The 15,300-nt window shown below is 35.2% G+C and overlaps 2 protein-coding genes and 1 pseudogene across 3 annotated transcripts in view; 1 reads left to right on the top strand and 2 right to left on the bottom strand.

Annotated features, from left to right (window-relative positions):
* The window catches only part of LOC126700113 (disease resistance protein RUN1-like), a 102,498-nt gene that overhangs the window by 20,318 nt on the left and 66,880 nt on the right, over positions 1–15,300 (top strand). The window lies entirely within an intron of this gene.
* The window catches only part of LOC126700118 (uncharacterized), a 91,970-nt gene continuing 77,479 nt past the window's right edge, over positions 810–15,300 (bottom strand). The window contains exon 3 of the mRNA XM_050398139.1: positions 810–1,095. The gene's annotated coding sequence lies outside the window, so the exon portion shown is untranslated. The remainder of the gene's footprint in view (positions 1,096–15,300) is intronic.
* Positions 1,102–15,300, bottom strand: part of LOC126700127 (uncharacterized) — an 88,069-nt pseudogene continuing 73,870 nt past the window's right edge.

Here is a 15,300-nt window from a genome sequence, read left to right as displayed (position 1 = left end):
TCATTGCTTATAAATAAACAACCATATTTAGGGGATCAAATTTTGCTTTCCATATAATTAAATTCACAAAATTCCCCAATTTTGTTATTCGTAGAATCTTGTTGTCTTGAGATGCTAGGATGCATGATACATAACACCTAGACATGCTAATATGCTATAAATATCTTGGTCTCCTAAGAGAAGTTAAGGGAGTTATAAGGCCTTTGGCCCGATATATACTATATAATTGAAGATAAACTACTCATATTTTTCATAATTTCATGATTGTAAGTTAGCAACGACAACTTTGATAAGATGATTTTGCGGAAAATCATATTACAAAAATGAGAGAGAGAACACATTAAGCTTTAAGCATCATCAAAACAATTTTTCTCTTATATCTCCATCTACTCATCAGGAGGCTCTTTGATGGTACCTATGACTATGAGAGGTAGGGTGCCCAATTTGTTCAAAATCGTTATTTCCGGTTCTTAGCCTTAATTTTTTTTTTTTTTAATATTTATAAAGATGTGATAAAAATTAAAACATTTGAAAATATATCATACCCTCAAAAAACACAAAAAATTAAAAAATAAAAAATACCAAAGATGTTTCTTTTATCAAAGGAATAAGTCTGGTGGCATAGATTTTCAAGTACTTTTGCGTTCTACACTTGGATACCGATAGGTCCAAGCACAAAATCTACCATAATCACTTCTTCCATTGATGCAAGTGAATTCATTCTTTTCAATTGTTTAATTACATTTCTCTTTCATTTTTTGTTCTTTCTATTTGCATTTGTTGTATTAAATCACTAACACCCTTTTAACTGATACATAACCAAACCTTAGACTAGTAACATTTATCTCACAGAAAAAATTAGTAAACAAAATTATGATATCTGTTCCAGAAAACTGAAAGAGAAGAATAGTGGGTATCAACTAGAACAACATTGAGGTGGACTAACTAAAATTTCAAGAAAAGTGGACCAAAAAACAAACCTATTCCATCCACTTTTCCCAATGGCAGGGCCGAATAAATAAAAGACCATTTCCTTGAAACATGGGACTTTTCATCAACGTCACTAGTGACCAAAATTAACTGCCAAGACTAAACCTTGGTGTCTTATAGAATTAAGTCCTATCTATATCCCACAGCCTGAGTCTGAAGATTTTGGTTGTCTTCTAATTGACGGTCGTATTCAAAAAGTAGGTCTGCGGCTTGTTTTTGAAGGGCAGCAACATGGCTTTCAGCAGATTCAACTCTCTTATCTTTCTCTTCAGATTCTAGCTTCACCTTCTTCAAATTCTCTGATAGAGAAGCTATTTCTTCTTGCAGCCGCTTTATCTCCTTGGAAGCTTTCTCTTCTTTTTCTTTTGAGTTCCGTCTTTTCTTTCTGAAGCCTTTCAACTTCCTCTTTTGAAGCTCCCACGCTACTCCTCAATCCAATAAGCTTTTGGAGATCGTGATGCATACGGTCAATTATGAATCCAAGAAATAGGGTAAAACCTGCAAATCAAATTCAAGCTTTCAGAAAACACTGGTCGGACCAATCAGAAAGGAAATTAAAGCAGACATCACCACAAGAGAAGCATTTCTTGGTAATGAAGGAAAATTTACAATCAGCTTATTGCCCACTGTATTTTGGTCAATAAGAACAGTGTGCTCCAAAACATGTGCCATGCTCTGATTGGGAGTGTACAAAACCAGAGAAGCTCAAATTGGCAAACAGCGCTCAAAACTAAGAACAGTTGCCTCTAACCACAACTTATGTTTTACGGATGTTAAGAAATTACATTAACAGATGTAATGGAACTGCATTATTCAGTCACTTAGCCAATGGCGAAAGAAAACATCCATCATTATTCAAACAAGATTTTAGTTATGTAAACCTCATAAATTTTGAGGAATGCAATCATCCAAAAGTAAGCAGTAGACAGTAACTTCAATGAAACTAGTCATTTCCTAAAGCCAAATAATTTGCATAAATCAGAAGCCACCAACAATCAATTTGTAATCTAGATGAGCATATGGTCATATAGGTAGCCACCTAATTTAAATCCTCACAAGTAGATGTGGCTAGTCCCTCCCTGTATAGCTTTTATAATATTAGAATGTCAAACAAGACATCCCACCTAGCTCCTACTTTTGTCTTTACTATATATATTTTTGAAATCATTAGATTGCATATGTAGGGTAGTATCTTCACTATCAATTTATTTTTGCACCAAATGACTATTGACAACTTAGTCATATACATATATGCACACATATGCCTTATATACAAACATGCAAATGAACGAATAGCATTAAACTAACATTTAGCATTTACATTCTTGTAAATGTTTATTGGCCTTTCATATTGTGACCACAGAACCCTCACATCAAACTGATGGAAGTAAGATAAATAACTTTTCCTTTATAAGTTAATTATCAACCAAAAAAAAAGGTATGAAATTTCTGGTGGAATCCTTTGAAGGAACATTTAATGAGTGAGGTCATGGGTTCAACACCCACTGCATGATTGTGTAATGCGCTGATAAAAAATTTATGGTTGACACCTCCCAAACAACATGTGTGGCCATCTTGCTAAGATGTTAGAATAATGATGTATTAACATTTATTTTAGAGTGTCACAAAAAGGACTCCTCATAATCGCTTATATAAATCTACCTAGCACATGCCCGATAGGGGACTCACCACACATCCACACAACACACTGATACAAATCAATCTAGACAATTCAAACAATCTAGGATATCACAATCTCCCCTCACTTAAAATCCATGGCATTCTAGTCAGGGCTCACGTCATGTTGTGGTTCAACCAAGCCACATAGCATTGTTAGGTTCATTCTGCTACCATTTGTCACTATTCTAGGAAAATATTAACATCTGTGCTATATCCTAAAAGAACTAGTCAAATTACAATTGAGACCCCTCGTAATCGCTTATATAGCCTAGATCCACTTAATACAAGCCTAATGTGAAACTTAATACACACACTCAAACAATTAAATACAATATAAGCAATCCAGGGTATCACATTAGCCATATATGATAGGTGTTATGTGGCCTTTTAACCAATTAGTCATACACTCTGGCTTCAATGACCATGACTAAAACGCATTTTCAAAATAGTACATACACGTTGCAGTTCCACCATAAAGTTAACAATTATTTTTTTAATCATGACTTTTAGACTGATCTAGCATCACTGCAGGTTGTAACCATTTACAGTTAAGAGTTCCTTTGACATGGTTAGACATGAATGAAAGAACATCAATGCTTTGGAGATGAAAGCATCAAGTGGGAAATGTAAGTCAAGGTGCGGCTACTTTAGCTGGTATGGACTCTTTGTTATTAGAGACCTGCATTAAATTCCCATTTTTACCAATGGTTCCACAGGGGCGGCGGGGGGATGGGGGGTGCAGGGGAGGGGAGGTTGATGGGGGGCTTAAGGTTTCCTTGGATTACAGGTACATAGAAGTAGTTTAAGACAATCATAGAAACAATAGTTACTCTTTGAATTGTTGAAATGGGCTGTATGTGTGACTTGAATTGTCAAGCCCAAGTCCACATAAGTTGATAGAATCCTAGTTGAAAAGGGAATCCCACTCCAGCCGACTTTTGACATATATATATATATATATATATATATATTAGGTTTTGACAAGAAATATATGCAGCTGTGAGAACATAGAGATTAAAGAAAAAATTCCAATTAACCTAGTTAGCAAGCCGCATGAGAGAAAAGAGAGAAAAGAGAGGCAGCCAGCTTCTATTCTTATTTTTTCTGTGAGAGAGTGCTAGGGTGTAATTGGGATTTGGGTTTCTTGAGAGTGTTCTTGTGCACTATTGTATTATCGCTGTATGTGTGACTTGAATTGTCAAGCCCAAGTCCACATAAGTTGATAGAATCCTAGTTGAAAAGGGAATCCCACTCCAGCCGACTTTTGACATATATATATATATATATATATATATATATAAGGTTTTGACAAGAAATATATGCAGCTGTGAGAACATAGAGATTAAAGAAAAAATTCCAATTAACCTAGTTAGCAAGCCGCATGAGAGAAAAGAGAGAAAAGAGAGGCAGCCAGCTTCTATTCTTATTTTTTCTGTGAGAGAGTGCTAGGGTGTAATTGGGATTTGGGTTTCTTGAGAGTGTTCTTGTGCACTATTGTATTTTCCCTGATAATAGTGAAATCCCTGCAACTCCGTGGATGTAGGCAAATTGCCGAACCACGTAAATATTGTCTTGTGCGTGTGATTATTTTCTTTGACGCGTGTTTTCTCTATTTATTTTGTTTCTCACATGTTGGGATTTTAGGTTAAATTCCCTACAACTGGTATCAGAGCCTAGGGTTAGGTTTGAGTGGGAGCAATGACAGAGGAAGCAGGAAAGGCGTCTGGAATAGAAAAGTTTGATGGCACAGACTTCGCGTATTGGAGGATGCAGATTGAGGATTACCTTTATGGGAGGAAATTGCATCAACCGCTTCTAGGGGAAAAACCTGAGGCTATGAAGGCTGAGGAATGGGCTCTTCTTGACAGACAGGTACTAGGAGTTATCAGGTTAACTCTGTCTAGGTCTGTTGCACACAATGTTGTAAAGGAGAAGACCACAGCAGATCTGATGAAAGCTTTGTCTGGTATGTATGAAAAGCCGTCAGCAAACAATAAGGTGCACTTGATGAAGAAACTGTTCAATTTGAAGATGGCAGAGAATGCATCAGTAGCACAACATCTGAATGAATTTAATACTATCACAAATCAATTGTCGTCTGTAGAAATTGATTTTGATGATGAGATTCGTGCTCTGATCGTCTTGGCTTCTTTGCCAAACAGTTGGGAGGCAATGAGGATGGCAGTAAGCAATTCTACAGGAAAGGAAAAACTCAAGTATAATGATATACGAGATTTAATTCTGGCTGAGGAGATTCGCAGAAGAGATGCAGGTGAATCCTCAGGATCTGGTTCTGCCCTAAACCTTGAGACAAGAGGCAGAGGTAATAACAGAAATTCAAATCGGGGCAGATCAAAATCCAGAAATTCTAATCGGAATAGAAGTAAATCTAGATCAGGCCAACAAGTACAATGCTGGAATTGTGGGAAAACAGGTCACTTTAGAAATCAATGCAAAAGTCCTAAGAAGAAGAATGAAGATGATTCTGCTAATGCTGTAACAGAAGAGGTACAGGATGCATTACTTCTTGCAGTAGACAGTCCACTTGATGATTGGGTTTTGGATTCAGGAGCTTCGTTTCATACCACTCCACACCGAGAAATCATACAGAATTATGTTGCAGGTGATTTTGGTAAGGTGTATTTGGCTGATGGTTCAGCCTTGGATGTTGTGGGTATGGGAGATGTTCGAATATTGTTGCCCAATGGGTCTGTTTGGTTACTGGAGAAGATTCGACATATTCCTGACCTGAGGAGGAATCTGATTTCTGTTGGACAACTTGATGATGAAGGACATGTAATACTATTTGTTGGTGGTACTTGGAAGGTTACAAAGGGAGCTAGGGTATTGGCTCGTGGAAAGAAAACTGGTACTCTGTACATGACCTCAAGTCCAAGAGACACAATTGCAGTTGCTGATGCAAGTACTGATACAAGCCTATGGCACCGAAGACTTGGTCACATGAGTGAGAAAGGGATGAAGATGCTGCTGTCAAAAGGAAAATTACCAGAATTGAAGTCCATTGATTTTGACATGTGTGAAAGTTGCATCTTAGGAAAGCAGAAAAAGGTGAGCTTCTTGAAAACTGGCAGAACACCGAAGGCTGAAAAATTGGAGTTAGTACACACTGATTTGTGGGGGCCTTCTCCGGTTGCATCCCTTGGAGGTTCAAGGTACTACATCACTTTTATTGATGACTCAAGTAGAAAGGTATGGGTTTATTTTCTGAAAAATAAATCAGATGTATTTGAAACCTTTAAGAAGTGGAAGGCCATGGTTGAGACAGAAACAGGTTTGAAAGTAAAATGTTTGAGGTCAGATAATGGAGGAGAGTACATAGATGGAGGGTTCAGTGAGTATTGTGCTGCACAGGGAATTAGGATGGAGAAGACCATTCCTGGGACACCACAGCAGAATGGTGTGGCTGAGCGCATGAATAGAACTCTCAATAAGCGTGCTAGGAGTATGAGGTTGCATGCTGGACTACCAAAAACTTTTTGGGCTGATGCTGTTAGCACTGCAGCTTACCTGATAAACCGAGGACCTTCAGTTCCCATAGAGTTCAGACTTCCTGAGGAGGTTTGGAGCGGTAAAGAGGTAAAGTTTTCACACTTAAAAGTTTTTGGTTGTGTTTCCTATGTTCATATTGATTCTGATGCTCGTAGTAAACTTGATGCAAAGTCTAAAATATGTTTTTTCATTGGCTATGGTGATGAGAAATTTGGCTATAGGTTTTGGGATGAACAAAACAGGAAAATCATCAGAAGTAGAAATGTGATATTTAATGAACAGGTTATGTACAAGGACAGGTCAACTGTAGTGCCAGATGTTACAGGGATAGATCAAAAGAAATCTGAGTTTGTCAACTTAGATGAATTGACTGAAGGTACTGTCCAGAAAAGGGGTGAAGAAGATAAGGAGAATGTAAATTCACAGGTAGATCTGAGTACACCTGTAGCTGAAGTTCGCAGATCTTCCAGGAACATTAGACCTCCACAGCGTTATTCACCCACTCTAAATTATCTCCTGTTGACTGATGGTGGTGAGCCAGAGTGTTATGAAGAAGCCTTGCAAGATGAGAATTCAAGCAAGTGGGAGTTAGCCATGAAGGATGAGATGGATTCCTTGTTGGGGAATCAGACATGGGAACTGACTGAATTGCCAGTAGGAAAGAAGGCTTTGCACAACAAGTGGGTATACAGAATAAAGAATGAGTATGATGGTAGTAAACGTTACAAGGCCAGATTAGTTGTTAAAGGGTTCCAGCAGAAGGAAGGCATTGACTACACAGAGATATTTTCTCCAGTTGTGAAGATGTCAACAATCAGACTAGTACTGGGAATGGTGGCTGCAGAAAACTTACATCTTGAGCAATTAGATGTGAAGACAGCATTCCTTCATGGTGACTTGGAGGAAGACCTTTACATGATTCAGCCAGAAGGGTTCATTGCTCAAGGACAAGAGAATTTAGTTTGCAAACTGAGAAAGAGCTTGTATGGCCTAAAACAAGCTCCTAGACAGTGGTACAAGAAATTTGACAGTTTTATGCATAGAATTGGGTTCAAGAGATGTGAAGCTGATCACTGTTGCTATGTTAAATCTTTTGACAATTCTTACATCATATTACTGTTATATGTGGATGATATGCTTATTGCAGGGTCTAGCATTGAGGAGATTAATAATCTGAAGAAGCAATTGTCCAAACAGTTTGCAATGAAGGATTTGGGAGCTGCAAAGCAAATCCTTGGTATGAGAATCATTAGAGACAAGGCTAATGGTACATTGAAGCTTTCACAGTCAGAGTATGTGAAGAAAGTTCTCAGCAGGTTCAACATGAATGAAGCTAAACCAGTGAGCACACCCTTGGGTAGTCATTTCAAACTAAGCAAAGAACAATCACCAAAGACAGAAGAAGAAAGGGACCACATGAGCAAGGTGCCCTATGCCTCAGCTATTGGCAGCTTGATGTATGCTATGGTGTGTACAAGGCCAGACATTGCACATGCAGTGGGAGTTGTGAGCAGATTCATGAGTAGGCCTGGAAAGCAGCATTGGGAGGCAGTCAAGTGGATTCTGAGATATTTGAAGGGTTCATCAGATACATGTCTTTGCTTCACAGGTGCAAGTTTGAAACTGCAGGGTTATGTAGATGCTGATTTTGCTGGTGATATTGATAGTAGAAAGAGTACTACTGGGTTTGTTTTTACTCTGGGTGGTACAGCTATATCATGGGCTTCAAATCTACAGAAGATTGTTACTTTGTCTACTACAGAAGCTGAGTATGTTGCAGCAACTGAAGCTGGAAAGGAGATGATTTGGCTACATGGTTTCTTAGAAGAATTGGGTAAGAAGCAGGAGATGGGCATTCTACACAGTGACAGTCAGAGTGCAATCTTTCTTGCCAAGAATTCGGCTTTTCATTCAAAGTCGAAGCACATACAGACAAAATACCACTTTATCCGTTATCTTGTTGAAGATAAGCTGGTAATGCTTGAGAAAATTTGTGGATCTAAGAACCCGGCAGACATGTTGACTAAGGGTGTCACTATTGAGAAGTTGAAGCTGTGCGCAGCTTCAATTGGTCTTCTAGCTTGAGGACAGGAGGATGAGTTGCAGGGATGAGGGACTGTGTTATGGAGGATTGTGGCTAATGTTTGCAGCTTGTGAGCCCTTAAGGGCTAAGGTGGAGCTGATGGAGGAGTTTGCTCGTGTAGCTTGATCAATTCAAGCCAAGGTGGAGATTTGTTGAAATGGGCTGTATGTGTGACTTGAATTGTCAAGCCCAAGTCCACATAAGTTGATAGAATCCTAGTTGAAAAGGGAATCCCACTCCAGCCGACTTTTGACATATATATATATATATATATATTAGGTTTTGACAAGAAATATATGCAGCTGTGAGAACATAGAGATTAAAGAAAAAATTCCAATTAACCTAGTTAGCAAGCCGCATGAGAGAAAAGAGAGAAAAGAGAGGCAGCCAGCTTCTATTCTTATTTTTTCTGTGAGAGAGTGCTAGGGTGTAATTGGGATTTGGGTTTCTTGAGAGTGTTCTTGTGCACTATTGTATTTTCCCTGATAATAGTGAAATCCCTGCAACTCCGTGGACGTAGGCAAATTGCCGAACCACGTAAATATTGTCTTGTGCGTGTGATTATTTTCTTTGACGCGTGTTTTCTCTATTTATTTTGTTTCTCACATGTTGGGATTTTAGGTTAAATTCCCTACATGAATTTCAGTGTCTGAGAGAGAAAAAATAAAGTAAAATAAAAAGAATGACAGGTAATTTATATAATAATTGGGGAACAACAGATAATACTAAGAAATAGCAATCAAATTTACATAGTTGAGAAAAGATTTTTCTTTTCCTTTTTTAGAAAGTTCAAATAATTATAAGGAATTAATTGATCCTAAATTACTCATTAATTTTCCTCTCAAAAATAAAATCACTTGTTAATTTAGTGCAGTGATATTTGCTTGAAGTGAATATAAAACAATCATACATTTACTTGAGAAGCTTATTTTTGGCTTGCCTTAATGATATAAAATAAAATAGAGTTTGATTATCTCATAGGGTTTTAAGTTTAACTCAAGCTTCTCCATTTATTCACACTTCAAGTTGATGCAATACAGGAACACTGCCTACAAAAGTGGAAAATACAAAGTATATCCTCATGTAGTCATGGTTACATCACCATTTCTGATCAATTATCAATTGTTGATGCAACACAGGAACACTACCTACAAAAGTGGAAAATACAAAGTATATCCTCATGTATTCATGGTTACATCACCATTTCTGATCAATTATCAATTCTGTTAAAAACTTAAGCTGTTAGAAAATAGTGAATTAATCATTTAATCTAATGCTCCCCCTTTTTGTGGCCTAAACTGAACTTATTAAATGGGGGCCAAACACATGGGAATTCTATAAATGGGATTTAAGATGGAGACAGGATTTGAAACCAAAACCTCTTGTTTTGATACCATGATAAATTTTTTTGATAAGTAATAAACTTCATTGAAATTGAAAAAGGTCAAAAAGAAAAAGAGGAACAGGGCACACAGGCAGTGTGCTAAGAGACAACAAAGAAAAAATCTAAACAATAATGAAGGTACAAAAATCAAGCATGTCAGGAAGAGACATGAAGGTAACGAAACCCGAAGCATTTTGCCCATTCTAACAAAGTCTGAAGGAAGAAAAGCTTCAACTCATGAATTCACCTTTCACCCCCTTCAAAAGTACGTGTATTCCTCTCCCTCCATATGACTCACATAAGAAAATGAGGAATCATATTCCAAATCAACTTAGTTTTGAGTCTACAACTCTTTCTTGACTAACTTGCTATAAGATCCACAACCCCACATGGCATGACCCAATGATACCATGACAAATTACCAATTTTCTTAAATAATTAAACTAGTACAAAATGGTGAATTTGGTCATTCAATCTAAAAAAATTTCATTAATACATAATAGCGTACTGCACATGTGACATAACATAACATAACGTGCAAGTACAAGGGAGCATTACATGGACAAATTCATGACTTAAGTTAGTCTGGTTACCGCTTTTGGCCTCTATTTCCAAATTATAAAATTAATATTAACTAAATTTCTAAAACATAGAACAAAAACACCCATGTCCTGCCAAAAAAACATGGAAATCAAGAGAATTCAACAAAATAGGAACACTTATAAGAAACAAAATACATGGTATACGTGTTTCACTTAACAAATCCATGGACAAAGATACCAACCAATTCACTATTCACGAAGATTCAAACAAAAACCAAGCTTAGATGGATAAGAAAAAGGATTAAGCATAAAGCCAATTCCAACCAATTAAATCCATCATCGAGCAGACATTAAGAGAACCGGGCTAGTGCAAATTTCACAGGAGGTACAAGCTGTTGCTACTGCAATTAAAAAGAAAAAACCAAATAGTTTTGCTTTAATTGTTTTTGGTTAGAAATTAGAATGCTTTACTAATTTTATAATAGTTTAGGAACAAAGCATTAGTACTAGACCTATTTCTTTTTCTTTTCCAGACTTCCAGTTAAAATATCCGTCTTGCCCTTGGAATATAGCCCATGCCATATTTTCATCCTTAAAATTTAAAATGTTCTACATTTCATCCTTCCATCCACTCTCATTAAGTTTTTTGCCAACATGTTTGACAGAAGGGATAAAATTATAACCTTGATGATATTTCAGGGTCAAAAATAAAACCTAAATTATATTCATTTTGTTCATTTTCTTTTTCCATCTCTAAAACATGTATTCTGTTGGCCACGATAACAAAAACCTTAACAAAAGTGGACAAAATGACAAAATCACAGGCATTTTAATTTTTCAAGGACATAAATAGAAATTTTTAAATTTTAGAGATGAAAAAAATTGATTATATTTCAAAGATTAAAAGAATTTTCTGCCTTTTTTTTTATAAGTAACTAAATTTCATTTAAAAAGTGCAAAAAGGGGTACCATTCTAATACGTTGGAAATATAGAACTAAATCTTAGGGCATGTTTGGTAAGAGCAATAAATTGAAAATAGTAGACCTCACAAATTTGTCCAAACTCTTCTATCTCTTAAATTAAAGAGTTTATCTTTATCACAAAAATATTGTCACACTTTAAATTTGAAACTTATCATTATTAAAAAAAAAGGTACATGAGCTCTATTATCTTATCATTATCATAAAAAATAAAAAAGTAATCTATAGATTCTATAAATTACTTTTTAAATTTTTTTAAAAAAATCTCAAAAATAGAAATAATCTTCCTAACATTTTTAAAAAAATTGTTTTTAAAAATGAGAACCAAACATGTATAATGTAAAATTTATTATCTAAAAACTAGTTTTAATTTCAATTGTTTTCATACTGTTTTAAAAATAAAAACAAAAATCCTCCAACCAAATAGGCCCTTATCAACAAAAAAAAAATAGGCCCTTATTATTTCTACTATTAGAATTTTGGAACTAAAACATTGCTGCAAATTTATAAAACATTATTCTAATTAGGTAAATATAAGGGCCCAGTATTTTTCCTCTCAGCTTCTCATGTATGGATTTGGTAATTATGAGGGCCCAATATCAAGAATTAGGAAATTGACTGCCAATGTAAGTATCCATGACTTAATTCCCCGTCTCCTACGCTTAATAAATTTCAGCCCAGTCATGATGCCTCCAAAACCCCACCAATTAAGACAACTGAAGAATCTCCTAAAGAGAAAGGAGCTTGTCATTGGATGGAGGTTTGTATGGATATAAGGCCGAGAGGGAGGATAAAAATTGACAGGGGAAGAAAATTGAGCAGGGGTTTCATTACATTCACAAAAGCTTTTGTCAAGAGGACTTGTAGACAAGCTAGTTAGTCTTTAAAGTCAATATATTACCTGTCAAAATTAAGGCACTGCAAATTGTTGATGGGAGATGCAATAATTGAGTCATTCTTTCTAGGAAAAAGTTTTACTTTTGTGTAGTGTTGTTCACTTCACGCTACTTCCAATATTATCAATTCACTATTTATTCTTTTTTGACGAAATGAGACTGAGGAAAGATAAGTAAAGACGAAACTTTCCACTAATTTTTTCTTTTCTTTTTTTGAAAAAAATATTATTATTATTATTATTATTATTATTATTTGCTGTTTGTTTTTGATGGAGTGAGAATGTTGGTACTTGGTATAGGTATAGCTTATAATTAGCTTATAATTATTTAAGTACTATTCATGGTGCACGTAGTAGCTTGCTAGGATATAATACGAATCACTTCCTAAATCTACATGTTGCCTTAGAATACAATCAGCGGCGGGATTTGTGGAAGAGATTGATTTCTGTACTCAATCCCGCGACCACTGAGATAACATCTAAGTTTTTTTTTTTTTTTTTTTTTTTAGAATACTAAGTATTTTTAACACACATACACGAAGAGAGAAAAGAAGGTTTTTAAAAAAAACTTACAATGATATATATCCAAAAGAGCCTAACTCTTGGATACACTGCATAGACTTTAAATCTCTTTTACTCATACTCATTTTCTAATGTGGGATTAACCCACTATTTTTTTTTTTTTGAGAATATTAAGTATTTTTAACACACACACACACGGGGAGAGGGGAGAAGGTTTTTAAAAAAAACTTACAGTGGTGTATATCTAAAATGACCTAACTCTTGAATATACAACACAAACTTTAAACCTTTCTTACTCACACTCATTTTCCAACATAGGATTAACTCACTATTTAAGTTAGTATGTTTACCAAATATATATATATATATATATATATATATATACAAGTTGAAGTGTAGATTTTGTTGTTGCTATGTTTTTATTTAGTTACGTCAACAACTACATCATCCACCTATTTTCAACACTCTCTCTTATTTTAAAATTTTTTTCTCTTTATTAATATATCACCCTACAATTACACTTCCTTCAACATTTTCCCCCCACTTTTACCTTTTCATCTCTTCACTACTCTATACCTCTTTCTTTTCTTTTTTTATTTTATTTTATATTTTATTTTTATTTTTATGTGAACTACTCTATACCTTAATGTTACAATTCCTTCATCTTTTCACATTACTTTTACTTTGACTCCTCTTCTCCTTATTTTATTTACTATAAAATTTTGTTTTTCTTTCTTTTATTCAATCCATATTTTGATCACACAAAAATGTGAATAATCTCTCTCTCTCTCTCTCTCTTCTTTTTTATTTGTGGATTTTTAGTTCTTTATTGCATCTCTACTTTAGATTGATAAGTTTTTTGTGTTGAGCTCTATTTTGGGTTGATGTGATTTAGTTGTGTTTTAATTTGTTATATTTTCTTTTCTTTTTCTTTGATTGATGTTATCCTATGACATTATATAATGTATAATGATATAATGTTATTCTATTACATAGCATGATTTGGATAATTTGGTATTTACAACTATACATATTCTTTGGAGTATTCTTCTATTCAATTTCTTTTATATAAATTTCCTATTTCTCTCACGTTCTTTCCAAAAAAAAACTGATTATTCTCTCTCCCTCCCTCTTTCTCTCTTATTTATTCTTTCTTGAAACTTTACTTTAGATATTGATAATGAGACAGTAATGAAGGTACAAAAATCAAGCATGTCAAGTAGAGACATGAAGGTAACGAAACTCGAACCATTTGCCCATTCTAACAAAGTTTGAAGGAAGAAAAGCTTTTAACTCATGAATTCACCTTTTGTCTCCTTCGAAAGTATGTGTATTCCTCTCCCTCCATATGACCCACATCTTATGTGGGATCATACTCCAAAGCAACTTAGTTTTGAGTTTACAACTCCTGCCTGACCAACTTGCTATACGATCCACAACCCCACACGGCATGACCCAATGATACCATGATAAATTACCAATTGTCTTAAATAATTAAGCTAGTACAAAATGGTGAATTTGGTCATTTAATCTAAAACAATTTCATTAATACAACATAGCGTACTGCACATGTGACATGACATAGCATAACAAGGGAGTATCACATGGTCAAAGTCATGACTTTCGTTACTCAGGTTACGGCTTCTGGCCTCTATTTCCAAATCATACAATTAATATTAACTAAATTTCTAAAACATAGAGCAAAAACATCCATGTCCTGCCAGAAAAAGCATGGAAATCAAGAGAATTCAACAAAATAGGAACACATAAGAAACAAAACACATGGTATACGTGGTTCACTTAACAAATCCATGGACAAAGATACCAACCATTTCACCATTCACGAAGATTCAAACAAAAACCAAGCTTGGATGGATAAGAAAAAGGATTAAGCATTAGGCCAATTCCAACCAATTAAATACATCACCGAGCAGAACTTATAAATGAATCACATTAAGAGGGGAAGGGCTTGTATCCAGTGGAAGTTTCCATTGGACACGTCAGGATTTTGACATGTGTCCGCAATCCAACGTGTACAGCGGAAACTTCCATTGGACACAAGTCGCACCCCATTAAGAGAACCAAGCTAGTCAAGATCCCAAACTCGACAACATTGAAGCCACTGTACTATGGGGAAGGAATATTCCTAGGATTTACTACAAACATCAAGGGAGGTACAAACTGTTGCTACTGCAGATACACTCCAACCAAAAGACTCACTTAACACACTCCCTATGCCATTGAGCCCTTGTAGCTTTTGACTAAAACCCATATATATAGCTTCAATAATACTACCCTAGGAACTTGAGACCAATTTCCAACACTATGGATACAGGAGGTTATCAACAAATTGATCTGATATAAATTTAGAAACAACCCCAGTTTTTTCACAATTAAAAAGAAAAAACCAAATTGATGCGCTTTAATTGTTTTAGTTAGAAAAATTAGAATGCTTTACTAATCTTATAATAGTTTAGGAACAAAGCAATGAAAGCATTAGTACTAGACCTATTTCTTTTTCTTTTCCAGTTAAAATATCCGTCTTGTCCTTGGAATATAGCCCATGCTATATTTTCATCCTTAAATTTTAAAATGTTCTACATTTCATCCTTTGGTCCATTCTCATTAAGTTTTTTGCCAACATGTTTGACAGAGGGGATAAAATTATAACCTTGATGATATTCCAGGGTCAAAAATAAAACCTAAATTATAT

This window comes from Quercus robur, chromosome 9 (assembly GCF_932294415.1).
Source record: "Quercus robur chromosome 9, dhQueRobu3.1, whole genome shotgun sequence".
NCBI classification, from domain to species: Eukaryota; Viridiplantae; Streptophyta; class Magnoliopsida; order Fagales; family Fagaceae; genus Quercus; species Quercus robur.
This window is presented reverse-complemented; position numbering and strand designations above follow the sequence as displayed.